The sequence below is a fragment of the Neolamprologus multifasciatus genome, chromosome 11 (assembly GCF_963576455.1).
Source record: "Neolamprologus multifasciatus chromosome 11, fNeoMul1.2, whole genome shotgun sequence".
In the NCBI taxonomy this organism is placed as follows: Eukaryota; Metazoa; Chordata; class Actinopteri; order Cichliformes; family Cichlidae; genus Neolamprologus; species Neolamprologus multifasciatus.
Window position 1 is genome coordinate 5,799,908 of NC_140449.1, and position 15,700 is coordinate 5,815,607.

Here is a 15,700-nt window from a genome sequence, read left to right on the forward strand (position 1 = left end):
CCCATGTAGCCTAAGCGCTACAGCTTTAGTAAGTAGTTGAATGAACCTGACCCTGCGCCGCTCTGCTCAATAACCTACAGCTACAGTGGCAGCTTCTGCCATCTGTCCTTAAAATGTCACAGCAATCATCCCGTAAGTGTGGACATGTGCTGCAGGTTGTTTGTCCCACATGCTATTTTTTCCTCACATAACTAATTCCCCCCACAAGTAGGATTCCAAGTGGAGAAACAGATCGTCTGACTGGAGGTAAAATACCAAAAGGTTACAGACAGTGAATGCTGCTTCACATTATTTCTTCTTGTGTTTCCTTCCTTGAGAAAAAAAAGAGGAAGGACAGAGTCAGTTTGGCCTCGATGACCGAACTGTGTTTCTTGTTCTTTCTTTTTTTTCCCGGCTCTGCTGGTTCCCATAGCGACCACAGTGCCACTGCCGTGGTTACGGCGGCTGGCACTTCCTCCTGCCTGGCACCCCGAAGACACTTCCTTGGCCTCTCTCTCTTTCTCTCTTTCCTCTTTTCTGTCGCTCTTTTTCTTCGTCTTTTTATTTGCTTCCCTTCTTTCCTTGTCGTTCTTCGAAATGTCGGAGTCTGCCTCTAATCTCCTTCTCCCTCTGTCTGAGTCTGTCTTTATCTTGACAGCCCCACTTCCTCTCTGCAGTACTTATCGCAGCATCTCTCTCTTCCCACTCTGATTCAGCATCCCCCCCACCCCACCCTCCCCAACTTTCTCTGCCTCCATGCTTCCTCCTCATTCTGCTCTCTTCCTGTCTCTAAGCCTCTCAGCCCTTATCTCTCCCTTCTCCCTGCCCTTCCTCTTCTGCTCTCCGCATTTCAAACTCTTCCTCCTCTTGTGTTCCACTTCAATTTAATTCACAATAAAACAGGCCTGCATTTAGACTGAGAGGGAGTACAAGACTTTTTCCTCCTCCTTTCTCTGTGTTATTTCAAACTACGAGCACAAGCCATTTTCTTTCATTTTGCTCTCAGAGTAGCTCAGCAGCAGCACTTGAAGCAAATAAGCTGGCCAGGCTGCAATTTTCCTGATATGCATTTTGTTGGGATGAATAATAGGCACTTACAGTGGAAGACAAGCAATCAGTTGGTTAATGCTCTGATTCCACACACCCAAAAAAGAGAAACTTTTTTTTCCCTTCCATTAACTTCTGTCTTTTGAGTTGTGATTTATCTCTTTGGTTTCCAAACTAACATAGAGCACATCTCTCCTTTTGTGAAGGAGGTGCAGCTCTAATAATTCAATACACTGTAATTACAGCAGATTTGTTAGTGCTGTAACTCAATTGGAACATGACTGATGGTTGGAGGGTGACATTTATGCTCATTAAAGGAGTAAGCATGTTCTGATAAATGACATTTTCTTGTTTGAGTTGTTATCCTGATCAAAGTCGAGGCAGGAAAGCAGCAAGCACCGTGTCACACGAGGCGTCCTTCTAATATTCAGTGCAGAGGAAATAACTAAGACAGGCTGGAAGGTATAGATAAAAATGTTCTGCTTTTTTTTAGAAAGCTCCTACTGGCAATCAAAAGGCCAAAGACCAAAAAGAATTGCGTGAAATGTACAACTTCAAAAAGCTCAAACCACAAGATCATACATTTATTTTAAGGAAATCTGGTAGTTATGCTATTTCTAAATAGAAAAAGAAGAACTTTTTGTTCTCTGTGCCACAGGCTGGCGTGCACAACTGATTTAGGGCACAAAGAGACACCAAGTCAGGGCAATCATAGGCATTGTTTATGCAGCATTTACCGACTTCATTCATAGTCAAGTAGCGTTAAATGATTCGTTGATTAATCAACAGTCAATAGAAAAATAATCAACAATTTTGGAAGATGATTATTGAATTACGACAGTCATTTGTGGGGCAACAAGACGTAGAGTTTATAGCCACGCAGGCAGGAATGAAAATGATCTGACCTTTGCTCGTGCTGCAGAGTAATACACCAAAAATACGTGATTGCATATTATTGATTACAAATACAGCAAAGGCAAGTCTCAGTCTAAATGCATCCAACATAACAGCAAAATGTTTATATTTGTATATGTGGTACGAAAAATAACTTAGGCCTTATTCACTCTGGTCTGCAGCATCACATGCTCAACATGGCAGGCATGTCACTGCAAAACCTAAAGAGTAAAAATTTGGATCATTTGGAAGCTTTAGGTTGTTAGGCAAGTTTATTTATATAGCACAATTCAACAACAAGGTGATTCAAAGTGCTTTACAGAGACATTAAAAAACAAAAACAAATAAAAAGCATGATTTAAAATTGATTAAAAGAAACAGTAGATAAAATCAGAACAGTAGATAAAATCAGTAGATAAAATGTAAGTTTTGAAATTTAAGCTTAAAAGTGTGGATTTGGTGTCTTATTCAAATGCAGCTGAGAACAGGTGAGTCTTCAACCTGGATTTAAATAAACTGAGTGTTTCAGCTGATCTGAGGCTTTCTGGGAGTTTGTTCCAGATATATGGGGCATAAAAGCTGAATGCAGCCTCTCCGTGTCTGGTTCTGACTCTGGAAACTGATAAAAAAAACCGGATCCAGATGACCTGAGGGATCTGGAAGGTTCATACTGGGTCAGGAGGTCACTGATGTATTTTGGTCCTTAACCATTCAGAGCTTTATAGACCAGCATCAGAACTTTAAAGTCTATTTTAAGGCCACCTGGGTTGGCTGGAAGACTGTTTACTTAGCCTGGCGGGGCGAAGGACACGGTCTCAGCTGAACTCTGGACACACACACACACACACTGATCCCCCCTCCCTTTCCAAACGCCTTCGATGCTTGTTCCCTACCGGGGAAGATGGCAGTCGACTGGACCAGCGCAGACATGCTGCAGGACCGGATGCGCTGTCTACACCGGCTCTCTCTTACCCTTTACCCGCCCCTGTTGCTTGTCTTGTGTTTCTATGGTGTACTGATAGTCATGTACTTTTTGTGCTGAGGTGTTTTTTCTGTTATCAAACTGTTCTCCCACTAGGAGCTCAGTCTGAGTGGAGTTTTTTTTCTCCTCCTCTTACCTCATATTATGTATTTTCGTTGTTTTTTTTTCTATCAGCCTACCTTTCTGACATGTCTTCCCAATGTGATGTTTGTGTAAAGTTGGTCAGAAGGTTCCTTTGTAAGTGCGCATGCGCCAATAGCGTGCTGCCTGCTGTAACCCTAATTTCCTTCGGGATTAATAAAGTATTCTGATTCTGATTCTGATCCTCTGACGGACAGGCAGCCAGTGTAAAGGTTTTAGGTGTATAGATTGAAGTTCTCTGGTGACCTGTAATCATTTTTCTTTGGCACCAAAGACTATTACTTCAGTTTTGTTTTTGTTTAGCTGGAGAAAATTGTGGCACAACCAGTCATTAATTTCCTCAAAGCATTTACCAAGAGCCTGTACAGGACCTCGGTCTCCTGGTGACATTGTGATATATATTTGTATGTCATCTGCATAGCTGTGATAGTTTATTTTGTTGTTCTTTATAATCTGTGCCAGTGGGAGCATGTAAATGTTAAACAGAAGGGGTCCCAAGATGGAACCTTGGGGAACTCCACATGTGATACTTAGCTTGTTACATTAGCTTGTTAACATTGAATTATTACAGATTAACTGACGTGTGGGAGGAAAAAAGCTATCTGCAGGCATATTGTTAGTATTTCAGCTCTTGGGTTCATTTTGTGGCGGTGATTGTGTGTTTCCTTCAGGGGCAAGTTTTAAGATTGGCGATCATATAAGTTAATTAATTTTCAGTTTTATTTATACAAGGCCAAATCACAACAGCAGTCACCTCAAGGTGCTTTGTATTGGTAACTTAAACCTTCTACAATAATCGGACATTCAGTGTGTATTTAATGTAGATGTATGTGAACCGTAGACTTGACTTTTTGTGAATGTGAAGTACAACAACAGTAAAATTTTGACAGCCAGTGCAACTGATCTGCTTCTATGAATTTGGCGCAGTTGTACGCAGAGATGAAATATTCTGTACAAACTGTTGTGTTTGTGGAGGTGTCAGAGGTTCTGAATCAATAACAACGGAAAAAAGAAGAAAAAGCAAACCTGCAAATGCAGTTTCCTGCATCTACAAAATAATATAACGTAATGAAAAAGGTTGTTGAGATTGGAGACTTTTCACAAATGATAAAATGTGGATTTGAGCCATTTTCAGAGTCAGCACCTAAAATGTGAGGCTGTGAAACTCGGCTGAGAACTGTGGACTGTGACAGAGTTCACAAAGCTTCTCAAAGACGGAGGATAAAATGGAGCGAGACATAAGCGGCCAAAATTAGTTTACTTTATAGAGTTTCTAGGCTCACTCTCACAGAGCTCAGCAGCAGGCCAGAGTTCGATCGGGGAAGGAAAAAGCTTTCGATTTACCAGTCAGTCTATAATCCAGGTGTCACCTTTCGTCATTAGCTTTGGGTAATGACCACAAAAATGAGAATGGGAATATAAATGGCCAAAATGAGTCTCCTACACGGAGCAGCTGTGCTCAGTCTTTCAGAGAAATCTCAGACAACCTTAAATATTGAAAAACAGGTAAACGAGGTAGTTTGGCTATTGGATCTAAACGCCTATTGAGAAATAATACTCAAGGTTTTTCAGGCACAACTAACATGTGGGACACCTGAGGGCAGACCTCGAACACACTGAACAGATGAAATACCTTTTCCAACATCCTATGATGTCGCTTCCACGTCTTTCAAACATTTCCACAACACTGATAACACCGCGGCACTCCCACCTCACTCGGTTCATCGAGTGACATAAGATGCTCGAGGTCACAGTTTTCTTAACTAGACTGCAATATTTTGATAGCTGCTTTGATATTGAAGTTACGGGAATAGAGCATTATCCAAAGCAGTCGCGTCATGGATGCAGATGTTCAAACTCCTGCTGTGATGAAAGTCTTCTGGAAGCGTGACTAAGTCTGACTGGTGTTACGTCTTTTACATAAAAGTGCCGTGACGTTGTATTTTAAACAGTCCAATCCAAAAATCCCAGTGTTAATCACAACTCTTTTTTTTTAAACGGAAATTCTACATCTCTAGTGGGAACTTAAAGGTTAACAAATCTAGATGTGCAGGGACTCAGTCTTGCTCAAGGACACTTGAGCGGGGAGCTGAACCCTGGATCTCTGATTCAGGGAGCTTGTTTCTACTTAATATGCAAATAAAGTGACTATCCCTCTGTGTGTGTGTTTGTGTGTGTGTTTGTATCCCACTGTGTTTCGTCCTCCAACCATGAAGCTCAGCTCTGCATCTCAGTCAGCAACTCTTTCCCTGTTCATCAGCACTCTTTTTGGTGTCCCCTATGCAGCTGCAGCCACACACACCCACCAATCTACACACACACACACACACACAGAGTAAAATCAGGGCACACACACACCTAAGCACTCACAATGTCAAACAAGTGATGACTATCCCTCAGGGACACACACACACACACAAACCCCCTCACGCCTTTCCCATCTCAGTCAGCATCTCTGGCGAACATCTGGAACATAAAGAGGAGATGATGGCATCCCACAGCCCATAATGATCAGTCTGTCACCATGGAAACCACACACCGTCGCCGCCCACGCCACCGTCATGAAGGTGTGATACTCGGGGAGAGGGAGGAACACAGCGTGCCGGTAAACAAACAAATATCAAGTTTCCAACGTGACTTTGTCAGAAATGCTTTCAGGGCATCTGCGAGTCGGAGGAGAAGAAGAATCCTACAGAACTGTGTTCATTACACTTTGTCACCGAGCAGCACTCTGTCTCTGCGGTGACGCTAAAGGCTCATCACTTTGTGTCGTTCGCCAAGATGTGTTTGTCCAACTACTTTTGCTGTATTTCATTTTCAGTTGTCTCAAAGTTCAGTCGCAGCTGACGTCTGGCAACTTAGCGTGCATTCGAAGTGGAACGATGGAGCGTCATGTGAAATCAGTGAGTCTGTTCTCACACTATGAGGCTGAAGCTGTTGATGTTAATGTGTGATGGAAACACATCCTACTCTGAGCTCTGTTGGTGTCTTGTGTTCGTCAGGCAGGAAAGACCTCGTTCTTCACATCCTACACACCTGCACTGGCTTGTGTCACAGCAAGCTTGTAAGAGTCCAGTCAGGTGGATCGTGACAAAGTTAAAACCGTGACATTAAGATTTTTCAATCTTTTCAATATCACAAAGCAGCAGAGAGTGTTGCCGGGGAAACGAAACGAAACAATGTGCAACTGATTTGAACACTAATGAACCATGAAACCCTTTATCCTTGTAACCAAGGTTAGTATGAGTCTACATTGTTAGTCTGATTAAAAAAAAAACATATGCATATATTTTTTAAAACTAAAACTAAAAAATAGACTAACTGACACTCATAGGTACAAACTGATGCTTAATTTCTTTTTTAATGTTAGAAAAAATAAAATTAATTATCAATTATTTCATGAATGAATCAGGCTTTAAGGGTTAAAATGAATAAGTAGGTAACATGTTTACAGGTTACAGGTGCTACCACATTGCTAACACCTTTGATCATACCTGGCGTCTGTAGCTGTGACTGTAAATTGACATTGTACAATCTCCCAGCGAGCAGGTGGCAATAGTTATCAGACATTAACGAGAACAAACAATGTTCAGCAAATTCAAAAACTATTCAAACTGAGGTCAAGGAGACTTTCGAGTGCCGACGAGTAAATCTTCAGCGCCAAACTGAAATCAAATGATTTTAAGGAGAAATAAAAGCAACCAGGATTTGAGTTTTCTACCGGTTTGAATCAGTCACCGCACATTGAGACATAAGACGCCCGTCAATGGCATCAAAGACGCTTTCCCAAGGTTCGTCATCAATACTGAAGCACCTGTGCGTCTGTCCGCCTGTCTTTCTGTCTGAGAGCCTAAAAAAAATGAAGAAGTGGAACAGCGGTTACAGGATGCTGCAAATCCATCAAAACATTTACAGATACAGATACCACCTCGGGCTCCCACACATCTCGGTCGATATCTGAGAGCATCACAGGCCGGACCTGCCCTCACATTGATTCTCAAGCTCAAAATCATGTAGGAGAGAAGGGAGCGTGTGTGTAAGTGTGTGTTTGCGCCGAACTAGCGGCTGCCTTTGAAGACACAAGGGTTGATGCAGACTGTCTGCTACAGACCGCAGAAGGTTACATGTGTGTACACGCGCATGCACACACACACACACACACACACACACACACACACACACACACACACACACACACACACACACATTTGTGCACACGTGCAGGTCAGTAAATATTGAATATTTTCTTGACTGCAGCTGGTTCTCAACAGGTGAAAGAGAGATGAAAAATTCAGCAGGTTTACTGACTGATCGAGTGTGATGGATGGCTGTATAAGAGTATGTGTGAATAAGTGAGTGTGAGTGTGTGTGTGTTTGTGCTCTATGATAGATGGGCATGAGAGAGGGTGACAAGGTCTAGAACAAGAGTTGGCTGGTTACCTGTCTGTCTGTCTCCCTTTCCCTTCCTCACACACAAGCCCATTCATACGGATTTCCAAGTATGTGTGTGTGTGTGCGTGTGTGTGTGCGCGTGTGTGTGAGATATAGCAAAGATTTCAGATGATGAAACAGCCTAATTGCAGGTAGATGCAGAGTAGCATATTGCCTGGATAAGAGAAATAAGGGGAGGCCAAAATCCAATTTCAGAAGAAAACAAATTTCAAAACCTGCTCACGACGGCAATAACCTCCACCAAATCGATTCATAACAGCACCCACCGAGGAGTGCGGGTGAGGGGAGGTGTGTGACGGTGGGCAGCCGGTTGAAAGGCGAGAAAGAAAGACAGAAAGAAAGAAGGAGAGGAAGGAGGGGTACTCAGGTGAATCGTATCATTTTTGTCTGGGCTGCAGACCATTTGCCAATGTCTTGTTGCAAAATTTAGGCTAAGAGTTGGCAATTTCTCCTTGAAACAAAGAGAGGCAGCGTTAAGCTGAATACTAATGGGAGCCTGAGGCGTTCGAAATAACTTTGAAAAGGGCAGTGCAACTCTGTCCAAAAAGAACAACTCGGAGAGGAAGAGAAGGAGAACGACGAAGAAAAAAGGACCGGAGTAGGTGTGTGTGTTTGTGTGTATATGTGTGTGAGGAAGAGGGAGACAAAGGGAGTGACAGAATTACGTGCTTGTCTGGTGGAACTCCCTGCTTTCTCTTGACAATGAGATTAGAGGAGTTTGTCTCATTTCTTACTCGGACATCCTGTTCTTTTTTAATTACGAAGATGAATGGTATTTGTAAGGCGTGTGTGTGTGTGTGGGTCAGACGCAATTTCCATGACTATCTATTTGAGCTTTTGAATTTGTGTTGTTGGTTGTGTGTGTGGGTTCACTGCATTTGTGTGAGGACTTGTTTAAGTGGTTGAGCCTTGCTCAGAAGCAGCCGTTGAGGATAGCATGCCTGCACTGCGCACCTTAACCACAAGCTGATAAGACTAGACACACAAACACAAGCATGTTCTGCCTGTTTATCCCTTTTCTTTGTACACTCTTTTCTTTACTTTCTTCCTCTTCCTTTTTCTCTCTTTATACAAGCCAGGCCTTTTGTGACAAACTAATACCCAGTGAAGAAAACACGGTTAACCCACAACATTAACATTTCAATACTTACCATATAAAAATCGACAATGGCTCAACTGTAAAAAAAACAAACAAAACAAGACTAACAAGTTAGCAAACCGTTAGCAGAAGATAAGGACCAATGTTAGTCTTCATTTTGTGTTGTGCTTCTGCCCACCTCCGAATAAAATTCAGTGTTTACTCTTCTAAACATTCAGTTTTGGTCTCAACCTTAGTAAGTAAAAATACTTGTTCTGTTCACTCCTACATACTCTGCTGTTCAGCAGATGCTAAGCTGCTTAGATGCACCAGCTGCAGATACTACATGGAGTTTGCTGTTAGTTATTCAATGGGACCCTTCATAATAAACATTTTTTTTAGCAAAAGGATATTTTCATTAATGCACCTTTTGGAGCATTTTTTTTCGAAACTATTGCCATTAAAATGATTAATGAGTAAATAACAAGCTTAGCTAAACTATTAGGCTAATGTGGCTAAACCGAACATGGAAAGTTAGCTAGGCTAGCTCACTGCTTTTCACACTTCTGTACCAAAGTCAGAGCTGAAATTTCAAGATGATTTAAGTGACTGTGAATGTGTCATCGTTGTTGGTACCACACAGGCCGCATATAAGAATGGTCTGAAAAGAGAGAAATTGCTTGCCTGATGCCAGAGGTTAAAGGAAATTCTCCAGAATGCTTTTTGGGGTCTTTTTGAGGTGATACAAAGACACACACATGGTACACAGAGTAACACACTGAACCTTGCAGCAGCAGAAGACTGCACAAGATGCCAATCCTGTCAGCTTCACATGGTTGGGTCAGAATTTGCTGTAAATAACATTAAGCATAGACCAGTCCTGCCTTTAATCAACAGTTAAAGCTGCTGGTTCCAGGGATATTTTTGGGCACACTTTGAGCCCTTTAGTACAGCGGTCCCCAACCCCCAGGCCACGGGCCGGTGCCGGTCCGTGAGTTGTTTGGTACCGGGCCGGGAGAGTTGAGGCTCGGGTGTAAAATTGATGGTTTTCAGGGTTTTTAACGTTGACTCGGTCTCCCTGGGTCTTTTCCCGTGTTGTAGTTGTGTGTCTTATTTTGAAAGAAATATTTACACATTACCGTAGCGACCACAGAGCATTAAGGGGCAGAGAGGAGGATGTTACTCTCAATGTTGTTGGCGCATTTCAAGAGGACACTGCTAACAATGCTAATAATGGGGCGACCGTGGCTCAGGGGGTTGGGAAGCACATCTATAACCGGAAGGTCGCCGGTTCGATCCCTGGCCTGGCCAGAGGGGCCGATGGCGCGATATGGCAGCCTCGCTTCTGTCAGTCTGCCCCAGGGCAGTTGTGGCTACAACTGTAGCTGCCTCCACCAGTGTGTGAATGAATAGTGGCATTGTAAAGCGCTTTGGGTGCCTTGAAAAGCGCTATTATTATTATTATAATAACGTTACACAATTACACAGTGAGTTCATGATTATTATTATATTTACAAAATACCACAGTTTTTGTCTTGGTCGTATCGTTTTATTCTGTTGTATTTATCAGCGACACCTTAAAGCCGGTCTGTGAAAACATCGTCTGATATTAAAGCGGTTTGTGGCTCTGAGCATCATCTAAACACCACATCCTACCGTTCTACCTGAGTATTGTTGACTGGCCATATCCATCTCTTTATGATCACAGCGTACCCATCTTCTATTGGCTGCGTCCAGTAGGATGATGCACTATGTCACAAAGCTCATATCGTCTGAAATTGCTTTCTTGAACATTAAAATGAGTTCACTATACTCTATTGGCCTCCAAATTCATCAGATCTCAATCCAAATGAGCACTTTTGGAATGTGGTTTAATAAGAGAGCCAACAAATCTGCAGTAACTATGTGATGCTATCATGTCACTATGGACCGAAATCTCTAAAGCATAGTTCCAGCACCTTGTTCCAACTTCCAGCACACCTGAAGGATGAAAGCAGTTCTGAAGGCAAAAACGCAGCTAATAAAGTGCTCAGTGAGTGCATGTTATCTGACAGGTCTGTTCCTCTTTTTCTGGCATTGTGAGATGAAGGAAGTATTGCTAATCCATTTAGCATGACACCTGGAAATGTGCGTGAAGTTTCTTCTGTTTGGTTCCCGTAGCACAAACTAGCCTCCACCACCCGACCTGACACTTTCACACAATTCAGCAAACAGTCCTTCTGCCTTCGGTTGCTTTTTTGAAGTAGGTTATGTTCAGCTTACAAAGGATAATTAGTTTGCAAGTGCCAACTTAGCAACCACGCTTTAATAATTCCCACCATCCAGCAACTGTACGAACAGACTCTGGTTTCCTTTGATAGAGGTTTTTTTCATTTTTTATTAGAATACAGAATTTCCCTCAGCAAAAAACACACGAGTGCGTACAAAATACTGATATAGGAAATGAACAATTCATTCATAATTTTTATTAACATTCAGTGCATCACATGGTGCGCAATAACAGTGTTTAACTGTTATAAAAGCCCATTTGCCTACACAGAATTCTTACTACAGTTTACACCTCCAAAATTACAAATTTGAAAATAACGCTGCAGCTTTATTTTCATCTCGTCTCTTCTATGAATTTTGTGTTCTATCTGTGAAATTCTGGGCAGACACTCTTGTTACCTTTGAAAACTTTCATAAGGGAAACACAGTGTCATCAGCATTCCTCTGTATTTCATTTTTTTCAAGTAGTGTGAGTGCAGTGAGATTAGGACCATGCTTTAAGCTGCATTTTGTGCTGACTGCAGCAGCGAAGAACTCAGATTCCACCCCCCACACTTGTTTAATCTGCTACAACCTTTTGTAGTGTCTCACAAATTTACAGCTTTACAGTTTTAAGAACTGCATTTGTTAATAGTCACAACATTTCAGCACTGACTTTAATCTTCCAACGCCTCCGGCAAAGAAGAAAAACATCTTCCAATGCAGCAAATGTCTGCTGGAACACAAAAGGCAAAGTTATTGATTTATTTTATTATATCATTCATCATTATTTCATCAGCGGATTATTCTAGAAGTCCTATTAGTTCTTGTGTTGTGCACACAACATTAGACTCCGGCTCCACTGCTACTGAAGCTGTTTAGAAATTCAACATTTTATTCTCTTTCAGCTGCCAGAAAACACGAGGAATCATCATCTGGCAACCTGCACACTGACACACTAATTTTGTGCTGCAATGCAGCAGCTCTCCTTATGAGCAACAGCCCAGAAGCTGCCATGCGACTGTACGGCTGCTAGCTTACAATGCTGAGAATGAAACTCCTCACCGTCCATCATTTATCAGTTTGGAAAAGGGGAAAAAAAAGATTATTTTTTGCAGATGCATAGATGTTTTTAATCAAACTACTGTCCCATGACCATAATGCTGCCATCAGTCTTGATGCACGCTCAATCATCCAGGTAAGAAAATCCCAGTCTCGGCTGAGGAAGTCACCTGGATGATAGACGAAACATAAAAACGCAACATCCAAATGAACAGAATCAGCTTTCCAACTTTTCCGGGGCAACCAATCATGCATTTGTTCATTAAGGACTCTTGGTTCATTGGAGTTTATTATGCAGCAACAGAGTGCAATCTGGGAACGTGAGCAAACAGGTTACAGGTGCAGCAAACCTTAGCACAACCATGCCGAAGTGGAACAAAACTGTAAAGTAAAACAAAGCTGTGAATACAAAGAGTTTATTCTTTGGCAGATCTGGGGCCTGTATTACCGACATGCCTCACATTTAAAGAAGCATTAAACTTAATTTAAAGCTGCCTTTTGTAACATGACACACTAACTTTGCACTCTTCACCTCTGTTGTAGTGACTCAGGTGATCATTCAAATGAGTTGTAGAATCAGCGGCAATCTGCCAGCTTGCCAGCTTTCTGGGGGGTTCTCAAAGCATTGAAGGTGGTTGCTTTTGAAATTGTGTACTTCCATACTTAAAGTTGCTGACTGAACAATGTTCATCCTATCAACTATGGCTATATGAAGTGCATTAGAAGTACCGTATTATAAGGTCCATTAAGCGAAATAAAACAGTCAGATAAGTCAAACTTTACTCAACTTATTCTTCTTGCTTCCTCCACTTCCTCCATTGATTCATTAATGTTGAATTCTCTCGCAGCTGCTCTGTTCCCATGTTGTTGCAATATATTAATACCTGACCTCGTGTTGTGGATGGATTATCTCAGTTGTTCGCCTGACTGAAGTTTGGTCTGTTTACAGCATCCTGCCATGTGATTGCATTTGTCCCAAACCATCGAGAACCCTCACGTTAACGAGTGGAAAAAAGTTGGCGTTCATCCTCCAGCTTCACTGTTTGTTATGCTAACATAGCTGTGTCTCTAGCAATCACGTAGCACATCATTATATACCAGCTAGCCCAACTTCAGTAACCCTACAAACGTCACTGCTGTTTAGTTTTCTGTCTTCATTTATGTTGGAAGTGATAGCACAGCTGTACGCTTTAATTTTTTCAGAAATTTCTCAGTCAGAACATGCTATATCATCTTTAGATGGAAACTAGCTAGCTAACTTCCTGCTAACTCTGTTAAATTTAATAAATTCTATTTTCATGGATGCCTGGATGTTAAACTTAATTGTTACACCTGGTAAAGCAGCAACGCTGATCATTTTATTAAAGATGAAAGAATTTAGACAGTTTTTAACTCTCAGTTATGCCGCAGTGTTTGTTTGATTTTGAGGCTCTGATTACGGTAGACTTCGTAGCTTAACAAAGTCGTACTAAAACATGTTTTGACAGATTTTTGAGAGCCGTGTACCACATAAAATCGGTAAGGCGCACTGTCGATTTTTAATTAGAAAAATACGCTATACCAGGCAAACCATTCAGTGTGGAATCCTTTTCTATTATCTTTAAAGAAGAAAGAGAGAAACAATTAAACAGCAGAAGGAGGGTGAATCAACAGAACTGATGATACTAGCTAGCTAGCTATAACAAATTCATTCTCTGATAGATTTGGTCTGCAGTAAGTGAGCCGTCCATCCACCCACAATCTCAAAACAAAGACAATAGATAAGCATAATACAACATAAAGTGTTAATCCTCCAGTGCTGGAGGATTAACACTGTTGCCTCACAGTGAGAAGGTCCTGGGTTTGACTCCACCATCTGCACGGAGCCTTTCTGTGAGGAGTTTGTATGTCCTCCTCATTCCTCTGTTCTCTGAAGGTACTCCGGCTTCCTCCCACAGTCCAAAAACGTGCAGACATTAGTTTGTGGGGTCGGTTAACTGGTGATTCTAAATTGCTCATAGGTGTGAATGTGAACAGTTGCTTGTGTCTCTTTGTTAGCCCTGTGACAGACTGGCGATCTGTCTAGGGTGTACTCTGCCTCTCACCCTATGACAGCTGGGATAGATGCCACCCCCCCCCCCCCAGCAGATAGGCTCCAGCAGAATAAAATGTATGGCTGGCTCAAGAGGCGATCGTGGCTCAAGAGTTGGCAGTTCGTCTTGTAATTGGAAGGTTGCCGGCTCGAGCCCCAGCTTGGACAGTCTCGGTTGTTGTGTCCTTGGGCAAGACACTTCACCCGTTGCCTACTGGTGGTGGCCAGAGGGCCGGTGGCGCCAGTGTCCGGCAGCCTCGCCTCTGTCAGTGCGCCGCAGGGCGGCTGTGGCTACAATGTAGCTTGCCATCACCAGTTTGTGAATGGGTGGATGACTGAATGTAGTGTAAAGTGCTTTGGGGTCCTTAGGTAAAGTAAAGTACTATACAAATACAGTCTATTTACCATAATTTAGAATGTACACAGCATCCTGAAACTTGTTCATGTGATGACTGTTGATCTGCACTTTTATAGTCAACACATTCAGCAATTCTGACCCTCAATTGGCAGAAGTGTGTGCATTACATATTTGTTTCATTATTTAGTGTTTAAGGTTTTTCTTTAATAACACTGATAAATGTATTATTAATTGAGATACGAGGCACAACAGAGTGTAAAAAGTTAAAGCTGCAATCACAGTTGAACATTGCATAACATTGCTCAAGATTTTCTATCAGTCTGCTGTGGCACGTGCTATCCTCTACGCTGTTGCATGCTGGGGCAGCAGGTTGAGGGTTGCAGATGCCAAACTGATCTGCAAGGCCAGTAATGTTGTGGGGATGGAGCTGGACTCCCTTAGGGTGGTGTCTGAGAGGCGGATGTTGTCCAAGATAAGGACAATGCTGTAAACACTGTAATAGTTACATGCTTTTGCACACGTTCTACAGTAAAACATACCAAGCAAGTCAAAAACAAAACTGTATATGCCAAGTGAATGTAAGTGGGCTCTTGAACTGAAGACAGAACTTGGAGATAATAATACATACGGATATATGATCTCGAATTGGCATCAAGGTTCTGAAAGCAGCACAAAAGTTTTGGTTATCTGGACTAATTTTAGATACTGCTGGTGAGCTGCTGAAATTTTAAAAAAGGGAATCGGGGGGAAACGGGTGAACGGGAATCGGGGTACAGCACTCAGTCAAGGTTTCCCAGATCAATAAAGTCTTTACAGCATCCAAAGCATCTGCGCCTGCAGCTGTAACACAGCTGGATGCGACTGAGACCAAACACCGCTGGTCAACAGAGACACAAGTGTTCATTTCCTACATAGAAGTGACAGCTCACTGACACAGAAGCCAATCAAATGTCACACACCGTCACCTTTCCATCTGATAGGCCATGGATCCACGAATAAAGGGGCACACACTTACAAGACAGCCGGCTGTAGAAGCCGGCCGTGGCGTGTATGACAAATGAGTTTAAACACCAGGGGTTCACGGCTTGATACGAAAACATGGCTATGCGGTATCGCATCCCTCTGTCTTCCCTCGCGTCTTCCCTCGCGTCTCCTCTAACACACACACTCAGACAATGTCACTGCAGACCCCCTGAGGACCAGTGAAAGTAGCTTTTGATTTGCATACCATGCACACATTTTTAGCATCACAAGTGTTTGTTGGGCTGTCCTAGGTGGTAAGGAGGAGAGAGGAGGGAGAAATGACATCGTGTGCTTGAGTGGTGTCCATAGGGACTCTTTCTTTCTCTCTCTCTTTCTATGGCAATGTGACAGTGAGAATGCAGATGG

The 15,700-nt window shown here is 42.4% G+C and overlaps 1 protein-coding gene across 6 annotated transcripts in view; it reads right to left on the bottom strand.

Annotated features, from left to right (window-relative positions):
- The window catches only part of LOC146507676 (low-density lipoprotein receptor class A domain-containing protein 4-like), a 275,368-nt gene that overhangs the window by 83,377 nt on the left and 176,291 nt on the right, over window positions 1-15,700 (bottom strand). The window contains exon 3 of one of the 6 annotated variants that reach the window (XR_014876985.1): window positions 1-15,700. This exon is cut by the window's right edge and continues 16,053 nt beyond it. The exons of the other annotated variants lie outside the window; for them this stretch is intronic. The gene's annotated coding sequence lies outside the window, so the exon portion shown is untranslated. 6 annotated transcript variants of the gene reach the window in all.